We start from the raw sequence: 21,863 nt of genomic DNA on the forward strand, positions 1-21,863 counted from the left end.
ACCGCCCCTGGGTGAGTATAATCTAACCTCTTGTTAGGAGTCGAGTTTCTTCTGCTGCACAGGGGGAATCTCGATCCGTCTCCGCTGCGGTCTCCCATTCTCCTCCAGCCGCAGTGGAGCCTGCTCAGCAGGGACGTCGATCCCAGCGTCTCGCTCAGTCTGACTCTGTGAGAAGAGTTACTGCTGCTTCTCCAGCTTCTGCCTGTAAAGCCTATACTGGTCAGCAGCGAGTGGACTTCTCTGGGACTAAGTCCTTGTCTGCGCACACTGAGCTTGCCCAGGGCAAGATCTCCCGTTGGAGATCGAGGGTCATGTGCTCAGACTCTGCAGCGCTTTCTATTGGTCCTCTTGGCAGGTCTTGGAAGGGCAAAGTTTCTGTGGCCGCTTCCTGTCCTGCAACTATATAAACTGCGCATGACCGCACGGCCATACGCTAGTGTACAATTTAATATGTGTGTTTGTTGTGAGTGCAAGTCGTTCTTTAAATACCCCTACCCTATTGTATGATTGTTCGCGTATGGAGTATGGCTGCTATCTAGCGCCCGACTTATCACTCAACGTGTCACACACGTGTCAGCGTCTACTGCTGTGACCGCCAGTGCGGTGCCACGCGCCAGTGTGCGCTTCCTGACCCACGTCTGGGTGCTTAGTGGTGCCTGCCAGCACGGCACAGTTCGCACTTCGGTGCCTTAATTATATAATTCCTTTCACACCCAGTAGCGGTGTAGTGCCAGCAAGGGTCTAATCGGACTACAATCCCTTTTGGGGTTTAGTTCGCTGACCACTTTGCTCGTGCTCTATGTGCGGTACCGCGGTCCTGTGACGCAACAGGATCGCTTTCTTCACGCTGGGTGAGGTTTAACCCACGCGTGTATACTTTTGAATACCGCCATATTGTCTGTCATTTCCTAGCAGCAGGTTTCACCTGCACGATGGACCCCGGACTGCGAACGCATCTATATCATCTCTCTTGGTGCGTTCCGCCAGTCCTAACATTACACTAGCGCTGGCTAGTGATGACAGACAAACAGCAATCACTGCGGCATATCCAGCAGCTGGAGGGTAGGTTGGCGGCTCTTGAGAGCGCAACCTCAGCTGTGGATGTTACTGCAGTAGCTGTACAGGCTGCCAGCGTGGCTGCAGCTACTATGTCCATTGCCACCCCTGTTCCGACATTATCTCGCCTCCCGCTGCCAGAAAAATTTTCTGGTGATAGCAAGTTTTGTAGGGGATTTGTGAGTCAGTGCTCTATTCACCTCGAGCTCCTGGCTACACGTTTTCCCACAGAGCGGGCTAAGGTGGGATTTATTCTGTCTCTATTGTCGGACAGGGCGTTGGAATGGGCTACGCCGCTGTGGGAGCGTGGCGATCATGTGGTGCAGAGTGCTCCGCTGTTTCTGAGCGCTCTGAAACAGGTCTTTTTAGGACCTCAAGTCACCCATGATACTGCGCTCCAATTGCAGGCATTAACTCAGGGTGAGTCCTTGGTCAGTCATTTTGCCGTCCAATTCCGCACCTTAGCATCTGAGCTGGATTGGTCGGATAAAGCTCTTATCCCCATATTTTGGAGGGGCTTGGCTGACCACGTAAAGGATGCTCTGGCCACTAGGGAGATTCCTGCCACACTGGAGGAGTTAATAACTGTCTCCACTCGAATTGACCTCCGTTTTAACGTGCGGAGGTTAGAGCGAGCCCAGTGTAGGCAGAGGTTTCGGCTGGCTCCTACTTTCGCCAAACCTCTGGAATTTCCGGTCCTGGTTCCTGAGTCACATGAGGCCAGGGAAGTGTCACAAGCAGGATCTAAGTCCCGGACCGCTTGTGCACTCAGGGTCTGTCATGTTTGCCAGCAGTCAGGACATCTAGCCACCAGATGTCCTCAGCGGTCGATGAAACGTCAGCGTCTAGTGGTAGTAGGTGGAGGTACACTAGACACGGCGACGTTTGCCTCTAAGTTGTCCTTTAAGGGGACAATTACTATTGGCTCATTCTCCCACTCGGTAGAGCTCTGCGTGGATTCTGGGGCGGAGGGCAATTTTATGTCTTCTGCCTTTGCCCAACGTCACGCAATACCCCTGGTTATGCTTGCTCAACCAGTAACGGTGCGAGTGGTGAATGGGTCGACATTGCCCTCACAGATAACACACCAGACCATCCCTTATACTCTGTCCATGTCGCCATCTCATCAGGAGATAATTTCTCTGCTCGTCATTCCGGAAGGAATTGATGAGGTCCTGTTGGGAATACCTTGGCTACGGTACCACTCTCCTCATATCGAGTGGTCCTCAGGCAGAATTCTGGGTTGGGGTGAAACTTGTGGGGGTAGGTGTCAGAGGGAGTGCGTTCAGGTTGCTACTACTGAGGTACCCGCAGATCTATCCTCTCTCCCCAAGCAGTATTGGTCTTATGCAGACGTGTTCTCCAAAAAGGCGGCGGAGGTCCTTCCGCCTCATCGCCCCTATAACTGTCCTATTGATCTCTTGCCTGGTGCTGAGCCTCCCCAGGGTCGAATTTATCCGCTATCTCTCCCGGAGACGGAGGCAATGTCACAGTACATCCGGGAAAATCTGGCAAGAGGATTCATTAGGAAGTCAGTGTCACCTGCTGGGGCAGGGTTCTTCTTCGTGCAGAAGAAGAATGGGGAATTGCGCCCATGCATAGACTACAGGGGTCTTAACGCCATCACCGTTAAGAATAAGTATCCTTTGCCCTTGATAGCTGAGTTATTCGATAGCCTTCGGGGAGCAAGGGTATTTACTAAATTAGATTTGCGGGGTGCTTACAACCTGATTCGCATCCGTGAGGGGGACGAATGGAAGACGGCCTTTAACACCAGGGATGGGCACTATGAATATCTGGTGATGCCCTTCGGGCTCTGTAATGCCCCAGCCGTTTTCCAAGACTTTGTGAACGATATCTTCCGGGATATGCTTTCCACCTCGGTCGTAGTCTATCTGGATGATATTCTTATCTACTCTCCAGATATTGACTCCCACCGGAGAGATGTTTGCAAAGTCTTCGACCTCCTACGGGCAAACTCCCTCTATGCCAAATTGGAGAAGTGTATGTTTGAGCAGGAGTCTTTACCTTTCCTGGGCTACATCATCTCGGCCCAGGGATTGGCTATGGATCCTGCCAAACTACAGGCAGTGATGGACTGGCAGGAACCCCATTCTCTGAAAGCGGTGCAGCACTTTATGGGGTTCATAAATTACTATCGTCAGTTCATCCCCCACTTCTCAACCCTGGTAGCTCCCTTGGTAGCCCTCACCAAGAAGGGAGCGAATCCTAAATCGTGGTCCGAAGAGGTCTCCAAGGCCTTCACTTCTATTAAGTCCCACTTTGCTAGCGCTCCCATCTTACATCGTCCAGATGTGGATAAGCCATTCCTAATGGAGGTGGATGCCTCTTCTGTTGGTGCAGGAGCAGTCCTCTATCAAAAGGATGCTCAAGGTCGGAAGCATCCATGCTTCTTCTTCTCAAAAACCTTCTCACCAGCGGAGAGAAATTACTCCATCGGGGATAGGGAGTTGCTGGCAATGAAGTTGGCCTTTTCGGAATGGAGACATCTCTTGGAGGGTGCTCGGTTCCCATTACAAGTCTTCACGGACCACAAGAATTTGGTCTATTTACAGACAGCCCAGCGGCTGAATTCTCGTCAGGCCAGATGGTCCTTGTTTTTCTCCCGGTTCCACTTCACTCTACATTATCTCACCGGGGAGAAGAACATTCATGCTGACGCTCTCTCTCGCTCCCTGGTGTCAACTGTGGAGGAGGAGGACGAGCCTCGGCTCATTGCCCCTTCAGAGAGTCTGAGAACCCTAGCTCCGATTTTGCTTGAGTCTGTGCCTCCGGGCAAGACTTTTGTCCCCATCAATTTGCGTCTGGAGGTTCTCTCGTGGGCTCATTCGTCCAGAGTGGGTGGACACTTTGGGGCAAAGAGGACATCTGAGTTGTTGGCGAGAATGTATTGGTGGCCACATATGGTTCGTGAAGTTGGAGACTACGTTCGGGCATGTGTCTCTTGTGCCAAAAATAAGTCTCTCCATCAACGGCCAGCTGGGTTGTTATACCCTCTGCCGGTGGCAGACAGGCCCTGGGAGATGGTCGGGATGGACTTCGTGGTGGGTTTGCCCAAGTCACGTGGCTGTACTGTCATTTGGGTTATCACCGACCATTTTTCTAAAATGGTGCATTTGGTGCCGCTTCCCCGGCTACCTTCTGCACGGGCCTTGGCAGCATTGTTTGTTAAACACATCTTCCGTCTTCACGGTATGCCAGACAAAATTGTCAGTGACCGGGGTCCCCAGTTTGCGTCTCGGTTCTGGAGAGATCTTTGTCGCCTTCTCAGTATCGAGTTGAATCTCTCTTCGGCATATCATCCCGAGACGAATGGGTTGGTGGAGAGAGCCAACCAGACCTTGGTCACATATCTGCGACATTTTGTCTCTGCTAAACAAGATGACTGGGCATCTTTGCTACCGTGGGCGGAGTTTGCTCTTAACAATGCTGTAGCTGACTCCACTGGACAGACCCCATTCCTCCTTAACTATGGTCAGCATCCGCGGGTACCTGTGCCCATGCCCGTGTCTTCCGCCGATTCCAGGGTGGCAGACTGGGCTGTGGAGGCACGGGACATTTGGGATCGCACTCAGGATGCCATTCGGGCTTCCAAGGAGAGAATGAGGTCCTCCGCCGATGTTCATCGGCGCCCCGCTCCGACCTTTGCTCCTGGCGACTTGGTGTGGCTCTCCGCCCGTAACATCAGGCTGCAAGTTGAGTCCACTAAGTTTGCGCCTCGCTACTTGGGTCCCTTCAAGGTTCTCGAACAGGTTAATCCTGTGGTCTACCGCCTGGCTCTTCCTCCACGCTTGGGTATCACGACACCTTTCATGTGTCCCTCTTGAAACCCGTATACATGTCCCGGTTTTCCGAGTCATCTGCCGGGACATCGGGTTTGTCTACGGACGATTACGAGGTGAACGCTATTTTGGGGTGTAAGGTGGTACGCGGCAAAAAGTTCTATCTGGTGGATTGGAAGGGTTATGGTCCAGAGAACAGGTCATGGGAGCCTGCTGAAAACATTCGGGCCCCACAGCTCATTGCTGCCTTCGAACGTAGCGAGGCCCAAGGAGGGGGGGGCCCTAGGAGGGGGGGTAATGTTAGGAGTCGAGTTTCCTCTGCTGCACAGGGGGAATCTTGATCCGTCTCCGCTGCGGTCTCCCATTCTCCTCCAGCCGCAGTGGAGCCTGCTCAGCAGGGACGTCGATCCCAGCGTCTCGCTCAGTCTGACTCTGTGAGAAGAGTTACTGCTGCTTCTCCAGCTTCTGCCTGTAAAGCCTATACTGGTCAGCAGCGAGTGGACTTCTCTGGGACTAAGTCCTTGTCTGCGCACACTGAGCATGCCCAGGGCAAGATCTCCCGTTGGAGATCGAGGGTCATGTGCTCAGACTCTGCAGCGCTTTCTATTGGTCCTCTTGGCAGGTCTTGGAAGGGCAAAGTTTCTGTGGCCGCTTCCTGTCCTGCAACTATATAAACTGCGCATGACCGCACGGCCATGCGCTAGTGTACAATTTAATATGTGTGTTTGTTGTGAGTGCAAGTCGTTCTTTAAATACCCCTACCCTATTGTATGATTGTTCGCGTATGGAGTATGGCTGCTATCTAGCGCCCGACTTATCACTCAACGTGTCACACACGTGTCAGCGTCTACTGCTGTGACCGCCAGTGCGGTGCCACGCGCCAGTGTGCGCTTCCTGACCCACGTCTGGGTGCTTAGTGGTGCCTGCCAGCACGGCACAGTTCGCACTTCGGTGCCTTAATTATATAATTCCTTTCACACCCAGTAGCGGTGTAGTGCCAGCAAGGGTCTAATCGGACTACAATCCCTGTTGGGGTTTAGTTCGCTGACCACTTGCTCGCGCTCTATGTGCGGTACCGCGGTCCTGTGACGCAACAGGATCGCTTTCTTCACGCTGGGTGAGGTTTAACCCACGCGTGTATACTTTTGAATACCGCCATATTGTCTGTCATTTCCTAGCAGCAGGTTTCACCTGCACGGTGGACCCCGGACTGCGAATGCATCTATATCATCTCTCTTGGTGCGTTCCGCCAGTCCTAACACCTCTTTTTCTCATCTTTCAGGACACATCGGGGGCTTATCTACAGCATTCCAGATTTCTGTAGATAAGACCCTGATGCTGGTGGGCTTAGCTCATCTTCGATTTTTGGGGTAACACGTTCCCTTTAATGGTTGGTATGGGATCAAATACTTATTTCTCACTGCAAAATACAAATAAATTTATATAATTTATACAATGTGATTTTCTGGATTTTATTTTTGATATTCTATCTCTCAATGTTAAAATTATCCTACCCTTAAAATTATAGAGTGTTCATGAATTTGTCATTGGGCAAACTTAGTAACGAAAAAGAAAATCCAGCTCACCATAGTAACAGTTCAACTCGGAGCACGGAAACGCTGTGTCAAGGCGTGGGGAATCCAAAAAGCAAAAAAAAGAATATCCAGCTCAATGAGACAGTGAAAAGTAAAAACTTGGTACTTTATTCACTTCATGTAGAAGCAGGGGATAAAAACATCAGCACAATAAGGATAAGAACACTATCTATCTACGCGTTTCAGGTGGCAAAGCACCCTTAATCATGATAACTAGTGTCTAGCCTGTTCCGTGCTTTTTATGTAAGAATCCATTGAACACACCGGTGCAATGGTCAGGTGGAAAAGTAATCCACTGAGAATGAAAACACCTGGTGGTAAATGTGAACCAGCAATTGGCCACATGAAACAAAAAGTTCACGGAATAGGCAGAAATAGAAAAAAAGAAACACATATGTACTTTAACTGAAAACATTCCTCAATTGTAATACCAATAACGTAGTTTATATAATGGAATGTACGACATGTCATCTTAAATACGTTGGTAGCACCATACGCCCACTAAAAACTAGAATACATGAGCATATTTATGATATAGATAATGCCAATACTCACAGAAATATATCCCAGGTGTCACAACATTTTATTAATTTTCATCAATCCAATCTTGATTCCCTCAAAGTCTATGCAATTGAAAAAACACATAGACCCTTCAGAGGAGGGGACACTGAAGTGACCCTGAGAAACAGAGAAACATGGTGGTTATTCAAATTGGGAACCAGAACACCTAATGGTCTCAATAAGAGAAAATACATCATGCTTTTTTATTAGTTACATCACTTCTTACATTTACCTTATCCCCTGAAATGTCTTCTCTTTATTGGCACATCATGTGTTCGCGTGCTGGCCCGATCATGTATGACGTTGCACTGCCCAGCATACACGACTACCCAGTTTTTTTTTTATTTTTTTGCATAGGTTATCGCTCTTGGGATGTACTCCAATAAATAAATATTTAGTAGCGCTACAGTCTGCAGGTTTTTCACCCTTCTCATGTAACTATTTGTCCATTGCTCCTGAAGGGTATCTGAGTTATTGTATGTATACATCGGAGCCTGCGAACTCTTTAGTTAGAAGACTATCCTATTGTATTGCATTGTCTTATTCGTTATGTCACTCTTATGCTTACGTCATGTTTATAGGTATATACTTTTTATAGTCATTTAGTTTCTCTGTTCACCAACCATATCATATTTGTGTTTGCATATATGCTTCTCAGATTTGTGTTTGTATATTATTTTTACAGGTTTTGGACTAGTTAATTATTTCGAGAAATTTGTTAGTTTAAAAAAATATATATATATATATTTTTTTTTTTTACCCTTTTCTCTTGTGATGGCATCTCCTAACACTGACTAAGGTGACATGCATGCTGATCATCCAATGAAGTCTTCCTCTTCGGATTCCGCTCAAGTTCTGCTTTTTTCCATCTCAAGAAAAATTTACCATCATGCAGTTTGCGTATTTATGCATTTTGGACATTTGTCGTTGCATAAGATCATTATTGTTACATTATTTAGTGACAAGATTTGTTGTGTTCCATATATTCTTGTATTATGTTCAGTTAAAGTACATATGTGTTTCTTTTTTTCTATTTCTGCCTATTCCGTGAACTTTTTGTTTCATGTGGCCAATTGCTGGTTCACATTTACCACCAGGTGTTTTCATTCTCAGTGGATTACTTTTCCACCTGACCATTGCACCGGTGTGTTCAATGGATTCTTACATAAAAAGCACGGAACAGGCTAGACACTAGATATCATGATTAAGGGTGCTTTGCCACCTGAAACGCGTAGATAGATAGTGTTCTTATCCTTATTGTGCTGATGTTTTTATCCTCTGCTTCTACATGAAGTGAATAAAGTACCAAGTTTTTACTTTTCACTGTCTCATTGAGCTGGATATTCTTTTTTTGCTTATTGGGCAAACTTACAAAATCAGCAAGGGATCAAATAAGCATTTTCCCCCACTGTATCTAATCCCTTTTTGAAACCATCAATGATTCTCAAGTGGAAGTGACTAGCTCTTGAGGTAGATTATTCCAAAGAGTTTTGGTTCATGTGTTAAGAAGGCCTGTCTCCTCTGGATATTGAGCCTATCATTCTGCAAATGTCTGTATTGATTCTATATGTACTTTTATAAGTTAATTATGTCCCCCTTAGACATATGTGCTCTAAACTAAATAAATTTAATTATTTTAATCTTTCCACATTATCAAGAATATCCATGCCACTTATCAGTTTGGTAGTTCTACTTTTTATCTTTTCAAGCTCCATTCATCCTTTCTTTGACCTGGTGCCCAGAACTGAACTCCCGATTTCATAAAAGATAAAACTAGCACTAACGTGAAAAACAAAAACTTAATACCTCACCACTCACTTGACCCACCACTTACTCACGCGGACTATGTGCCTCTTCTTTTTGCCATCCCCTTTCACGTGCATCCTCTTTCTGTTTCACTTGTTACTTGAGCTTCCAGTGACAACTAGGGTTATTGTCATCGTGGGGACTGCCTAGGCAGTGAAGAAGGCACAGCATGCAGTGATATTAGATGCCTAGTTGGCACTTTAAGTCACTGTGTAACTTGAAATAGGCCAAAGCTGATGCTCACAATGTAGGAAGACAAAATGAAGAGGTGTGGAGAACTGGATGGCAAGCTATGAGAACAGCAAGACAGGTTAGTAGAGAAGTGAATATTATAATTTGTTACTGCAAAAAAGAAAGAAAATAAAAACATTAATAAAACATATATCTCACACACCTTTCGGTATTAAAGTAATATACAGGTCCACAGATACGATATGTGGCCAATATACAAACATATACATACATGGTGCATCAGCACACCGTGATTAATGAATGCATGAGCTCCAGTATTGCTATAAATGTTAAAGTTGTAAGGTACAATTAGCATCAAACAGTAGTCTTCCCCCACATATGGAATATCAGCGTCCTCAGGAGAAATTGTACAACAAATTGTATGGGGCTATTTTTCCTGTTACTCTTGAAAAAATGCAAAATTTGGGGCTAAAAAACTTTTTTTTCTCAAAAAATTGATTTTTCTATTATCATGGCTGAACGTTATTAGCTTCTGTGAAGCATCTGGGGGTTCAAGGTGCTCACCACACATCTAAATAAGTTCCCTGAGGGGATATAGTTTCCAAAATGGTGTTATTTGGGTGTTTCCACTGTTTAGGCACACCGAGTGCTCTCCAAACGCCACATGGCATCTACTAATTATTCCAACAAATTTTACATTCAAAAAGTTAAACAGTGCTTCTTCCCTTCTGAGCCATGCCTTGTGCCCAAACACATCTGGAGTATCGGCATTCTCAGGAGAAATCACACAAAAAATATGGTGTCCAGTTTTCCTGCTACCCTTGCAAAAATAAAAAAATTGGGATCCGAAGTAAACTTTTTGTAACAAAAAGTTAAATGTTCATTTTTTCCTTCCACATTCCAAATATTCCTATGAAGCACCTGAAGGGTTAATAAGCTTCTTGAATGTGGTTTTGAGCACCTAAAGGGGTGCAGTTTTTAGAATGGTGTCAATTCAAATGGGATGTGGTCCCTAAAAAAGACAGTTTTGTAAATTTTGTTGGAAAAATGAGAAATCACGGGTCAACTTTTAACCCTTATAATGTCCTAACCAAAAAAATTATGTTCCAAAAATTGTGCTCACGTAAAGTAGACATGATGTAAATGTTATTTATTAACTATTTTGTGTGATATGACTCTCTAACTTAAGTGCATAAAAATTAAATATCTGAAAATCACAACAATTTCGACATTTTTGCCAAAATTCCATTTTTTCCACAAATAAATACAAGTTATATCGAATAAATTTTACCACTATCATTAAGTATGATATGTCGTGGAAAAACAATCTCAGAATCAGTGGGATCTGTGGAAGCGTTCCAGAGTTATTACCACATAAAGTGGCACTGGTCAGAATTGCAAAATTTGGCTCTGTCATGAAGGTGAAAACAGGCTGCGGCATGAAGGGGTCAATATTGATGTTTTTGACCACTAATTGACTTCCCTCTCGATGTGCCAGATGAGGTCTGGTTTGGTACATGATGAAGTAAGACATTTAGGGATTAGAGACCATCCATATTGAAACGATTCTGCGAAAAATTATTGTGGAGACTACAAATGCTTGTAAAATTCGACAAGAACTTAATTCCTCTTAAAGAAATTTGCAGAACTCTATTATCTAGTCAAAGTGGTTATGTCGTTGACATTTATTTTTTGACAACTGGATGAAGAGTGGGTTGGAATTCCGTAATGAGTGACTGGACGCTGAATCATTTTGTGTTTTGTGAGTGACCTTTTCTCTCATGTCATTGCCCTGTTGTTGACCAATAGGTTAAAGGAAGTCTACGTGCAGATATGAGACACTGGTGGAAGATTCTGCCTCACCATAAGCATGGGCTGATGTTTCCTGTGAGTGACAAAAAGTTAAACAAATAGAAAGGTCATCTGTATTTACATTAACCATACAACAGGCGCAGTACATTTTCTTAACAAGGATTGGCCATTATTTATCCACTTGTTCATTTTATCTTTTCTTTGAACTGCCTGGGTTTGCTTGTCAAGATGTTAACAGCGCTATAAACAGCCAAAGTATAGCAGCTAGCGTTCTCTAAATAGACCGTGAGGTCATTTTATTATCAGGCATGCAAGACATATAAGACTACCCATCTGTTCATCCTGCACATCTGGAGCCACTGTAAACACGCGAGTATTTTTTTTAAACTGTACTTTTTAGAGGGATAATCCTTTAAGCAACACATATTGATCGTGCTCATTTTCTAAGAAATGACACAATCATTTCAAACGCGGTAAACATTTGTCAGATAATATTAGCTTTGTAAGCAGCGGCACATATAATTAGTGCAAGTTGCATCCAGATTTAGGTCTTATTTTGTGGTAACAAGTATTAATGGTGTGTATTTTTGCTAGAACTGCAAACAATATCCAAAGATCACCGAGATTTATATGTCTGGTGAAGCCAACAACTTTTTTGGGAAGATTTTGAATCATTTTAGAGAGCTATTTTTTCATGCGCGCATTACATTAAATGTCTAATTTGCTAATTAAATAGTTTGGATACTATTTTATTGATGACCCATCTTTAGAATAGACCATAAAAATCTGATTCTGGGGTTGCGATACCCAGAACCCTCACCAAACAGTTCTTACTGGTGCCAGTGGTGGCCGGAGGGTCTTGGATGCTGCCGAAACAGAGAAGTTCAGTCAAAACTATAGGGGCCATGGCTTGGTATTTCCGATCCATACATTTACATATTCATTTGAATTCGCTGGCCATTGCCACTATAAAAATGACAGAGCTGCTATGTTCAGGCAGCATCTGAGAACTTCCAGCTGTCACCAGTAACAGCTGACCAGCTAGAGTGCCGGGTATCACACCCCTGCAAATCAGATATTAATGGCCTATCCTACGGATAGGCTATCAATGAAAATGTAGGGTCCAAACCCTTTAATTTTCCAGATATTTCCCCTCTTTCTAAGTTTACTATGTCTCTAACTTTCAAAATTTCTATTTATTTGCATTGTTTAGTTGTTTGCTTCATTAGTGTGTCTAATAAGTAACATTAGCTATAGCATACATTTACTGCACCTGTAGTACGCAACCACCTTGTTCTCGCTCCTTTTTTGAATGCCAAACTGGCCCTAAGGATTAAATTAAACCTTGTTGAAATTTTCATAATCGGCAATAATCTAATGAATGAAGACAGCCCGTCATGCAGCTATGTCAAGCAACAGACTTAGGATATATGCACGCGCTGCGGATTTTGCTGCGGATCCGCAGTTTCCATGAGATTACAGTACCATGTAAACCTATGGAAAACAAAATCCGCAGTGCACATGCTACGGAAAAAAACGCGTGGAAACGCAGCCGTTTATATTCCGCAGCATGTCAATTTTTTTGTGCGGATTCCGCAGCGGTTTACACCTGCTCCTCAATAGGAATCCACAGGTGTAAAACCGCAGGTGGAATCCGCACAAAAAACGAGGAAAAACCGCTGTAAATCCTCGGTAATAAATCAGCAGTGCAGTTTACCTGCGGATTTACAAAAATCAGTGCAGAAAAATCCGCACACCATTCCGCAGCGTGTGCACATACCCTTAGCCTTACCCAACTGTGAATGTTTATGGAAGATGGGGTGTCGAGAGAAGTAGGTGATGGATATCTAATCTATGTAAATCCGGCATTAGCAAATTAAATATGTGATAGGTGACAGCTAAAGAGATTGCTAAACAGATTGCATTTTATCAAATATATTTTATTATTATTTATTAGATATTAATCTGCCAGCTTCTGTTTTTGTATATGGACTTTACAAAGACTTATGTATAAGACATCATTGCATCAAAAAGGTGGCTGGCAGCACTCACTGTGTAGGATGCATGTCCTTTTTTTCTAAGGAACCCACTTGGAGCATCTATGGGGCCATAATGAACTGCATGGAGCATTATATGTGGCACACTTGTATATGGAGCATTATATGGGACGTATTTTAATATGGAGCATCTTATGGGGCCCATCATGAACTGTATGGAGCATTATATGGGGCAAATGTCTGTATGGAGCATCTTATGGGGCCATAATCAACATTTGTGCATCATTGTATGGGGCAAATGTCTGTATGGAGCATCTTATGGGGTCATAGTCAACATTTCTGCAGCATTATATGGGGCATATTTTAATATGGAGCATCTTATGAGGCAGATGGGAGCAGTGGTGTCAAGCAGATTATTGAGCAGTGTAGGTGCCCCCCAGGGAACGGTGCTTGCGCCCTTTCTATTCACACTGTATACTTCAGACTTTCAGTATAAATCTGAACTTTGCCATCTTCAAAAATTTTCGGATGACTCTGTGGTTGTGGGATGCATTAGGGGAGATCAGGGGGATGAGGAATATAGAAGGGTGGTGTCGAATTTCGTGGATTGGTGCAATGGTAACTATCTGCAGCTAAATGTTAAGAAAACCAAGGAGTTGGTGGCCAACTATAGCAGGATAAAGTTGGAATGCTTACCGATCACTATTGCTGGTCAGGAGGTAGAGCAGGTGGAGAGTTACAAATATTTGGGGGTCCATTTGGATAGCAAACTGGACTGGAGATGCCACTCAGAGTTTGTCTACAAGAAGGGGATGAGCAGACTGTATTTCCTAAGGAAACTGAGGTCTTTTAATGTGTGCAGCAAAATGTTAGAAATGTTCTACCAATCTGTGGTGGCAAGTGCCATCTTTTTTGCAATCACGTGCTGGGGTAGTAGTGTGCGGGCCTCTGATGCTAATAAGCTGAATAAGATTATTAAGAAGGCAAGTTCTGCTGTGGGCTGCAATCTGGACTCTTTTGGGGAGGTAGTGGAGAAAAGAACTCTGAGAAAGTGTATGGCAATTATGAACAATAATGCACATCCATTATATGAGCTATTCATGAGACAGAAGAGCACCTTCAGCAACCGGCTAATACTTCTGAGGTGTAAGAAGGAAAAATATAGGAAATCGTTTGTGCCAACTGCCTTGGGAATGTACAACAATAACATTAGGGTTAAACCACCAAGGTGAATGTCTACTTATTTCTCTACATTTCAGTTCACTCGTTGTGTATGTCCTATTCTAATGTATAATGTATAATGTTCTTCTGTCAACAAACTGTCATGTCAACTATGGAATTCCTTTATGATTTTTATGATTTAAGTTGTGCTGCTGTGATACCATAATTTCCCACGGGATCAATAAAGTGTATCGTATCGTATCGTATCGTATCGTATCATAAACTGTATGGAGCATTATATGGGGCGTATTTTGTATGGAGCTTCTTATGGGGCCATAATGAACTTTATGGAGCATTATATGGGGCCCCTGATTCAATATGGATATTCAAAAACACTTAACCTACTGATGTCTCAATTTATTTTACTTTTATTGGTATCTATTTTTGCTTTTGACGTTTACCAGTAGCTGCTGCATTTCCCACCCTAGGCTTATACTCGAGTCATTAAGTTTTCCCAGTTTTTTGTGGCAAAATTGGGGGGGTCGGCTTATACTCGGGTCGGCTTATACTCGAGTATATACGGTATATAAGTTTGAAAATAGCAACATTTTCAAAAATTTTGCCAAATATCCACTTTTTTCACAAATAAACGGAAGTCATATTGAAGAAATGTTACTACTGTTATGAAGTACAACGTGTCACAAAAAAGCATTTTCAGACTCAGTGGGATCTATTGAAGTGTTCCAGAGTTATTACCTCATAAAATGACAGTGGTCAGAATTGTAAAATTTGGCCTGGTCATGAAGGTGCAAAGAGCTTTGAGGGTAAAGGGGTTAAAAGAATCTCTGGAGGCATATTCTCATACAGATCAGTGTCTGGCTCATAGCACCGAACAGCTCATTTACATAAAGAAAAGTGTGGATTTCTCTGAAATAAGACATCAGATTATATCTATCAAGGTGTTATTTTATTCTGCTTGCTATTATCTACATGCCCATATAGACAGCTTTGGAGGCTTTATCCTTCTGATAGAGCCCCTCCAATCTATTCTAAACTCAGCTGCCTGACTAATCCACCTGTCCCTCCGCTTCTTCGGACTCTCCCCTCTGTCAATTCCTTCACTGGCTCCCCATTACCCAGAGACTCCTGTACAAAAACCTAACCATGAAATACAAAGCCATCCACAACCTGTCCCCTCCATACATCTGTGACCTCGTCTCCCGGTACTTTCCTGCATGCAACCTCCGATCCTCACAAGATCTCCTTCTCTACTCCCCTATTATCTCCTCTTCCTACAATCGCATACAAGATTTCTCTTGTGCATCACCCCTACTCTGGAACTCTCCACCACAATATATCAGACTCTCACCTACCATCGAAACCTTCAAAATAGGGTTGAGCGAAACGGATCGGACATTTTCAAAAGTCGCCGACTTTCGGCAAAGTCGGGTTTCGTGAAACCCGACCCGATCCTAGTGTGGGATCGGCCATGAGGACAGCGATCTTTGCGCCAAAGTCGCGTTTCATATGACACTTTCAGCACCATTTCTCATCCAATGAAGGAGGACGCAGAGTGTGGGCAGCGTGATGACATAGGTCTCGGTCCCCACCATCTTAGAGAAGGGCATGGCAGTGATTGGCTTGCTTTCTGCGGCATCACAGGGGCTATAAAGGGGAGTGCACGCCGACCGACCGCCATCTTACTTCTGCCGATCTTAGCATAGGTAGAGATTGCTGCCGCTTCATCAGAAGAAGGGATATAGTTAGGGAGGGAAGATTAACCCCGAAACTGCTTGTGCTGTAGCAATTTCCACTGTCCAACACCACCTTTTCTTTGCAGGGACAGTGGAGGTTTTTTTTTGTGCATCAGCTCTGTAGCTTATTAGGCTGCCCTATAAGGCTCCCTGATAGCTGCATTGCTGTTTGTACGCCGCTGTGCTAACCAACTGCTTTTTTAAAAGCAAAAATCCTGTTGCTCCTTTCTGCACAGTTCTCTTGTTTCTTTGTCCACACTTTTGTGTGCAGCAGTCCTTTTTATTGCTGCCATACTTGTTCTGAGATCATTGTAGGGAGATTGAAATTGTACTACAGCCCTTGTATTTTTTGATATATCTTCCAGCCACATTCTGCCAATTACATTGTGTACTGTAATACACAGGGCCTGAGTTTTGTTGCAGTGTCCGCCCAAAAAAGGGAGATTGAAATTGGCACTAAGTGGATCTACGTCACAGTTCTGTTAGTTTGTCGTACATCTTCCAGCCACGTTCTGCCACTTACATTGTGTAGTGTAATACACTAGGCCTGAGTTTTGTTGCAGTCTCCGACAATTAAAATGGAGATTTAAATTGCCACTAAGTGGATCTACGTCACAGTTCTGTTAGTTTGTCGTACATCTTCCAGCCACGTTCTGCCACTTACATTGTGTACTGTAATACACTGGGCCTGAGTTTTGTTGCAGTCTCCCCCCCAAAAAAAGGGAGATTGAAATTGGCACTAAGTGGATCTAGGTCACAGTTCTGTTAGTTTGTCGTACATCTTCCAGCCACGTTCTGCCACTTACATTGTGTAGTGTAATACACTGGGCCTGAGTTTTGTTGCAGTCTCCCACAAAAAAAAGGGAGATTTAAATTGACACTAAGTGGATCTACAGTCATGGACAAAAGTATTAACACCCCTGCAATTCTGTTAGATAATACTCATTTTCTTCCTGAAAATGATTGCAAACACAAATTGTTTGGTATTATTATCTTCATTTAATTTGTCTTAAATGAAAAAACACAAAAATAATTGTCTTAAATCCAAATTGGATATAATTCTACACCAAACATAAAAAGGGGGTGGACAAAAGTATTGGCACTGTTCGAAAAATCATGTGATGCTTCTCTAATTTGTGTAATTAACAGCACCTATAACTTAACTGTGGCACCTAACAGGTGTTGGCAATAACTAAATCACACTTGCAGCCAGTTGACATGGATTAAAGTTGACTCAACCTCTGTCCTGTGTCCTTGTGTGTACCACATTGAGCATGGAGAAAAGAAAGAAGACCAAAGAACTGTCTGATGACTTGAGAAACCAAATTGTGAGGAAGCATGAGCAATCTCAAGCCTACAAGGCCATCTACAAAGACCTGAATGTTCCTGTGTTGACCGTGCGCAGTGTCATCAAGAAGTTTAAAGAACATGGCACTGTGGCTAACCTCCCTAGATGTTGACGAAAAAGAAAAATTGACAAGAGATTTCAACGCAAGATTGTGCGGATGTTGGATAAAGAACCTCGACTAACATCTAAACAAGTTCAAGCTGCCCTGCAGTCAGAGGGTACAACAGTGTCAACCCGTACTATCCGTCGGCGTCTGAATGAAAAGGGGCTGTATGGTAGGAGACCCAGGAAGACCCCACTTTTTACCCCGAGACATAAAAAAGCCAGGCTGGAGTTTGCTAAAACTTACCTGAAAAAGCCTAAAATGTTTTGGAAGAATGTTCTTTGGTCAGATGAGACAAAAGTAGCGCTTTTTGGGCAAAGGCATCAACATAGAGTTTACAGGAGAAAAAAAGAGGCATTCAAAGAAAAGAACACGGTCCCTACAGTCAAACATGGCGGAGGTTCCCTGATGTTTTGGGGTTGCTTTGCTGCCTCTGGCACTGGACTGCTTGACCGTGTACATGGCATTATGAAGTCTGAAGACTACCAACAAATTCTGCAGCATAATGTAGGGTCCAGTGTGAGAAATCTGGGTCTCCCTCAGAGGTCATGGGTCTTCCAGCAGGACAATAACCCAAAACACACTTCAAAAAGCACTAGAAAATGGTTTGAGAGAAAGCACTGGAGACTTCTAAGGTGGCCAGCATTGAGTCCAGACCTGAATTCCATAGAACACCTGTGGAGAGAACTAAAAATGGCAGTTTGGAGAAGGCACCCTTCAAATATCAGGGTCCTGGAGCAGTTTGCCAAAGAATATTGGTCTAAAATTCCAGCAGAGCAATGAAAGAAACTCATTGATGGTTACCGGAAGCGGTTGTTCACAGTTATTTTGGGTAAAGGTTGTGCAACCAAGTATTAGGCTGAGGGTGCCAATACTTTTGTCTGGCCCATTTTTGGAGTTTTGTGTGAAATGATCAATGTTTTGCCTTTTGCTTCATTCTCTTTTGTGTTTTTTCATTTAAGAAAAATTAAATGAAGATAATAATACCAAAGAATTTGTGTTTGCAATCATTTTCAGGAAGAAACTGAGTATTATCTGACAGAATTGCAGGGGTGTCAATACTTTTGGCCATGACTGTACATCACAGTTCTGTTAGTTTGTCGTACATCTTCCAGCCACGTTCTGCCACTTACATTGTGTAGTGTAATACACTGGGCCTGAGTTTTGTTGCAGTCTCCCCCAAATTAAATGGAGATTGAAATTGGCACTAAGTGGATCTACGTCACAGTTCTGTTAGTTTGTCGTACATTTCCAGCCACGTTCTGCCACTTACATTGCGTAGTGTAATACACTACGCCTGAGTTTTGTTGCAGTCTCCCCCCCCAAAAAAAAAAGGCAGATTAAAATTCTACACAAGTTTATATACACCTTCTACCTTGAAGACACAAAAGCGCACAGAGAGGTAAAAAAATACTCTGTTGTAAAAAAAATCACAGTAAATAAGCAAGTGCTAGTCAAAAAATGAAAAAATACAGGGTATTTAGTTAATACGTTTTTTTGCAAAAAAAGTATGTTAAGCTGCTCCACCAATCGCCAAGGTATACCCATAGATAGTCAGATAATACTCAGTTTCTTCCTGAAAATGATTGCAAACACAAATTCTTTGGTATTATTATCTTCATTTAATTTGTCTTAAATGAAAAAAACACAAAAGAGAATGAAGCAAAAGGCAAAACATTGATCATTTCACACAAAACTCCAAAAATGGGCCAGACAAAAGTATTGGCACCCTCAGCCTAATACTTGGTTGCACAACCTTTACCCAAAATAACTGCGACCAACCGCTTCCGGTAACCATCAATGAGTTTCTTAAATTGCTCTGCTGGAATTTTAGACCAATCTTCTTTGGCAAACTGCTCTAGGACCCTGATATTTGAAGGGTGCCTTCTCCAAACTGCCATGTTTAGTTCTCTCCACCGGTGTTCTATGGAATTCAGGTCTGGACTCAATGCTGGCCACCTTAGAAGTCTCCAGTGCTTTCTCTCAAACCATTTTCTAGTGCTTTTTTAAGTGTGTTTTGGGTTATTGTCCTGCTGGAAGACCCATGACCTCTGAGGGAGACCCAGATATCTCACACTGGACCCTACATTATGCTGCAAAATTTGTTGGTAGTCGTCAGACTTCATAATGCCATGTACACGGTCAAGCAGTCCAGTGCCAGAGGCAGCAAAGCAACCCCAAAACATCAGGGAACCTCCGCCATGTTTGACTGTAGGGACCGTGTTCTTTTCTTTGAATGCCTCTTTTTTTCTCCTGTAAACTCTATGTTGATGCCTTTGCCCAAAAAGCTCTACTTTTGTCTCATCTGACCAGAGAACATTCTTCCAAAACGTTTTAGGCTTTTCCAGGTAAGTTTTAGCAAACTCCAGCCTGGCTTTTTTATGTCTCGGGGCAAGAAGTGGGGTCTTCCTTGGTCTCCTACCATACAGCCCCTTTTCATTCAGACGCCGACGGATAGTACGGGTTGACACTGTTGTACCCTCTGACTGCAGGGCAGCTTGAACTTGTTTAGATGTTAGTCGAGGTTCTTTATCCAACATCCGCACAATCTTGCGTTGAAATCTCTTGTCAATTTTTCTTTTTCGTCCACATCTAGGGAGGTTAGCCACAGTGCCATGTTCTTTAAACTTCTTGATGACACTGCGCACGGTCGACACAGGAACATTCAGGTCTTTGGAGATGGCCTTGTAGGCTTGAGATTGCTCATGCTTCCTCACAATATGGTTTCTCAAGTCATCAGACAGTTCTTTGGTCTTCTTTCTTTTCTCCATGCTCAATGTGGTACACACAAGGACACAGGACAGAGGTTGAGTCAACTTTAATCCATGTCAACTGGCTGCAAGTGTGATTTAGTTATTGCCAACACCTGTTAGGTGCCACAGTTAAGTTATAGGTGCTGTTAATTACACAGATTAGAGAAGCATCACATGATTTTTCGAACAGTGCCAATACTTTTGTCCACCCCCTTTTTATGTTTGGTGTGGAATTATATCTCTACGCTGATGACACGCAGATCTACCTATCCGGACCTGACCTCACCTCCTTACTTACCAAAATCCCGCACTGTCTGTCTGCTATTTCAGCCTTCTTTTCTGCTCGCTTTCTACAACTGAACATGGACAAAACAGAATTCATCATCTTTCCCCCATCTCACTCTACCCCTCCACCAGACCTATCCATCAATGTCAATAGCTGCTCACTTTCCCCAGTCCAACACGCCCGGTGCCTCGGGGTGATCCTCGACTCTGCCCTCTCCTTCAAGCCACATATCCAAGCCCTTGCCTCCTCCTGCCGTCTCAAACTCAAAAATATTTCCCGGATCCGTGCTTTCCTTGACCGCGAAACCGCAAAAACGCTAGTGCATGCCCTTATCTTCTCCCGCCTCGACTACTGCAACCTCCTACTCTCTGGACTCCCCTCTAGCACTCTGGCACCGCTCCAATCCATCCTACACTCTGCTGCCCAACAAATCTACCTGTCTCCCCGCTATTCCCCAGCCTCTCCCCTATGTCAAGCCCTTCACTGGCTTCCTATCGCCCAGAGACTCCAGTTCAAAACCCTCACAATGACATACAAAGCCATCCACAACCTTTCTCCTCCATACATATGTGACATGGTCTCCCAGTACCTACCTACACGCAACCTCCGATCCTCTCAAGACCTCCTTCTCTACTCCCCTCTCATCTCTTCTTCCCACAACCGCATCCAAGACTTCTCCCGTGCTTGCCCCATACTCTGGAACTCTCTACCCCAACACATCAGACTCTCGCCTACCATAGAAACCTTCAAAAAGAACATGAAGACCCACCTCTTCCGACAAGCCTACAGCCTGCAGTGATCCTGAAGTTACTGAACCGCCGCGCAACCTGCCCTACCCTCTCCTAGTGTTTCATCACCCCTCCCCTGCAGACTGTGAGCCCTCGCGGGCAGGGTCCTCCCTCCTTATGTACCCGTGTGCCTGTTATCTGCTCATGTTTAATGTATTTGTCTATATTTGCCTCGTATTCACATGTAAAGCGCCATGGAATAAATGGCGCTATAAAAATGTATAATAATAATAATAATATCCAATTTGGCTTTAAGATAATTCTTTTTGTGTTTTTTCATTTAAGACCAATTAAATGAAGATAATAATACCAAACAATTTGTGTTTGCAATCATTTTCAGGAAGAAAATGAAGATTATCTGACAGAATTGCAGGGGTGTTAATACTTTTGGCCATGACTGTATATGAGCAGGGTTCAGAGAGAAAATATCCATGTGGAACATGCAGGATGGAACAGCTACAATGCAAATGACCCACAGAGGAGTGGTGGACTCCCCAGTCTTGTAGAAACAAGAGAACAACTATAAAACCAAAAACACATGGGCTACTTGCACAGTGAACAAGTCTGTAGAAACCTGTTCACACCACCAATGAACTTGAAGACACAAAAGCGCACAGAGAGGTAAAAAAATACTCTGTTGTAAAAAAGTCACAGTAAAAAAGCAAGTGCTAGTCAAAAAATGAAAAAATACAGGGTATTTTTTGTGCATCAGCTCTGTAGCTTATTAGGCTGCACTATAAGGCTCCCTGATAGCTGCATTGCTGTTTGTACACCGCTGTGCTAACCAACTGCTTTTTTAAAAGCAAAAATCCTGTTGCTCCTTTCTGCACAGTTCTCTTGTTTCTTTG

This window comes from Ranitomeya imitator, chromosome 1, assembly GCF_032444005.1.
Source record: "Ranitomeya imitator isolate aRanImi1 chromosome 1, aRanImi1.pri, whole genome shotgun sequence".
Classification (NCBI taxonomy): Eukaryota; Metazoa; Chordata; class Amphibia; order Anura; family Dendrobatidae; genus Ranitomeya; species Ranitomeya imitator.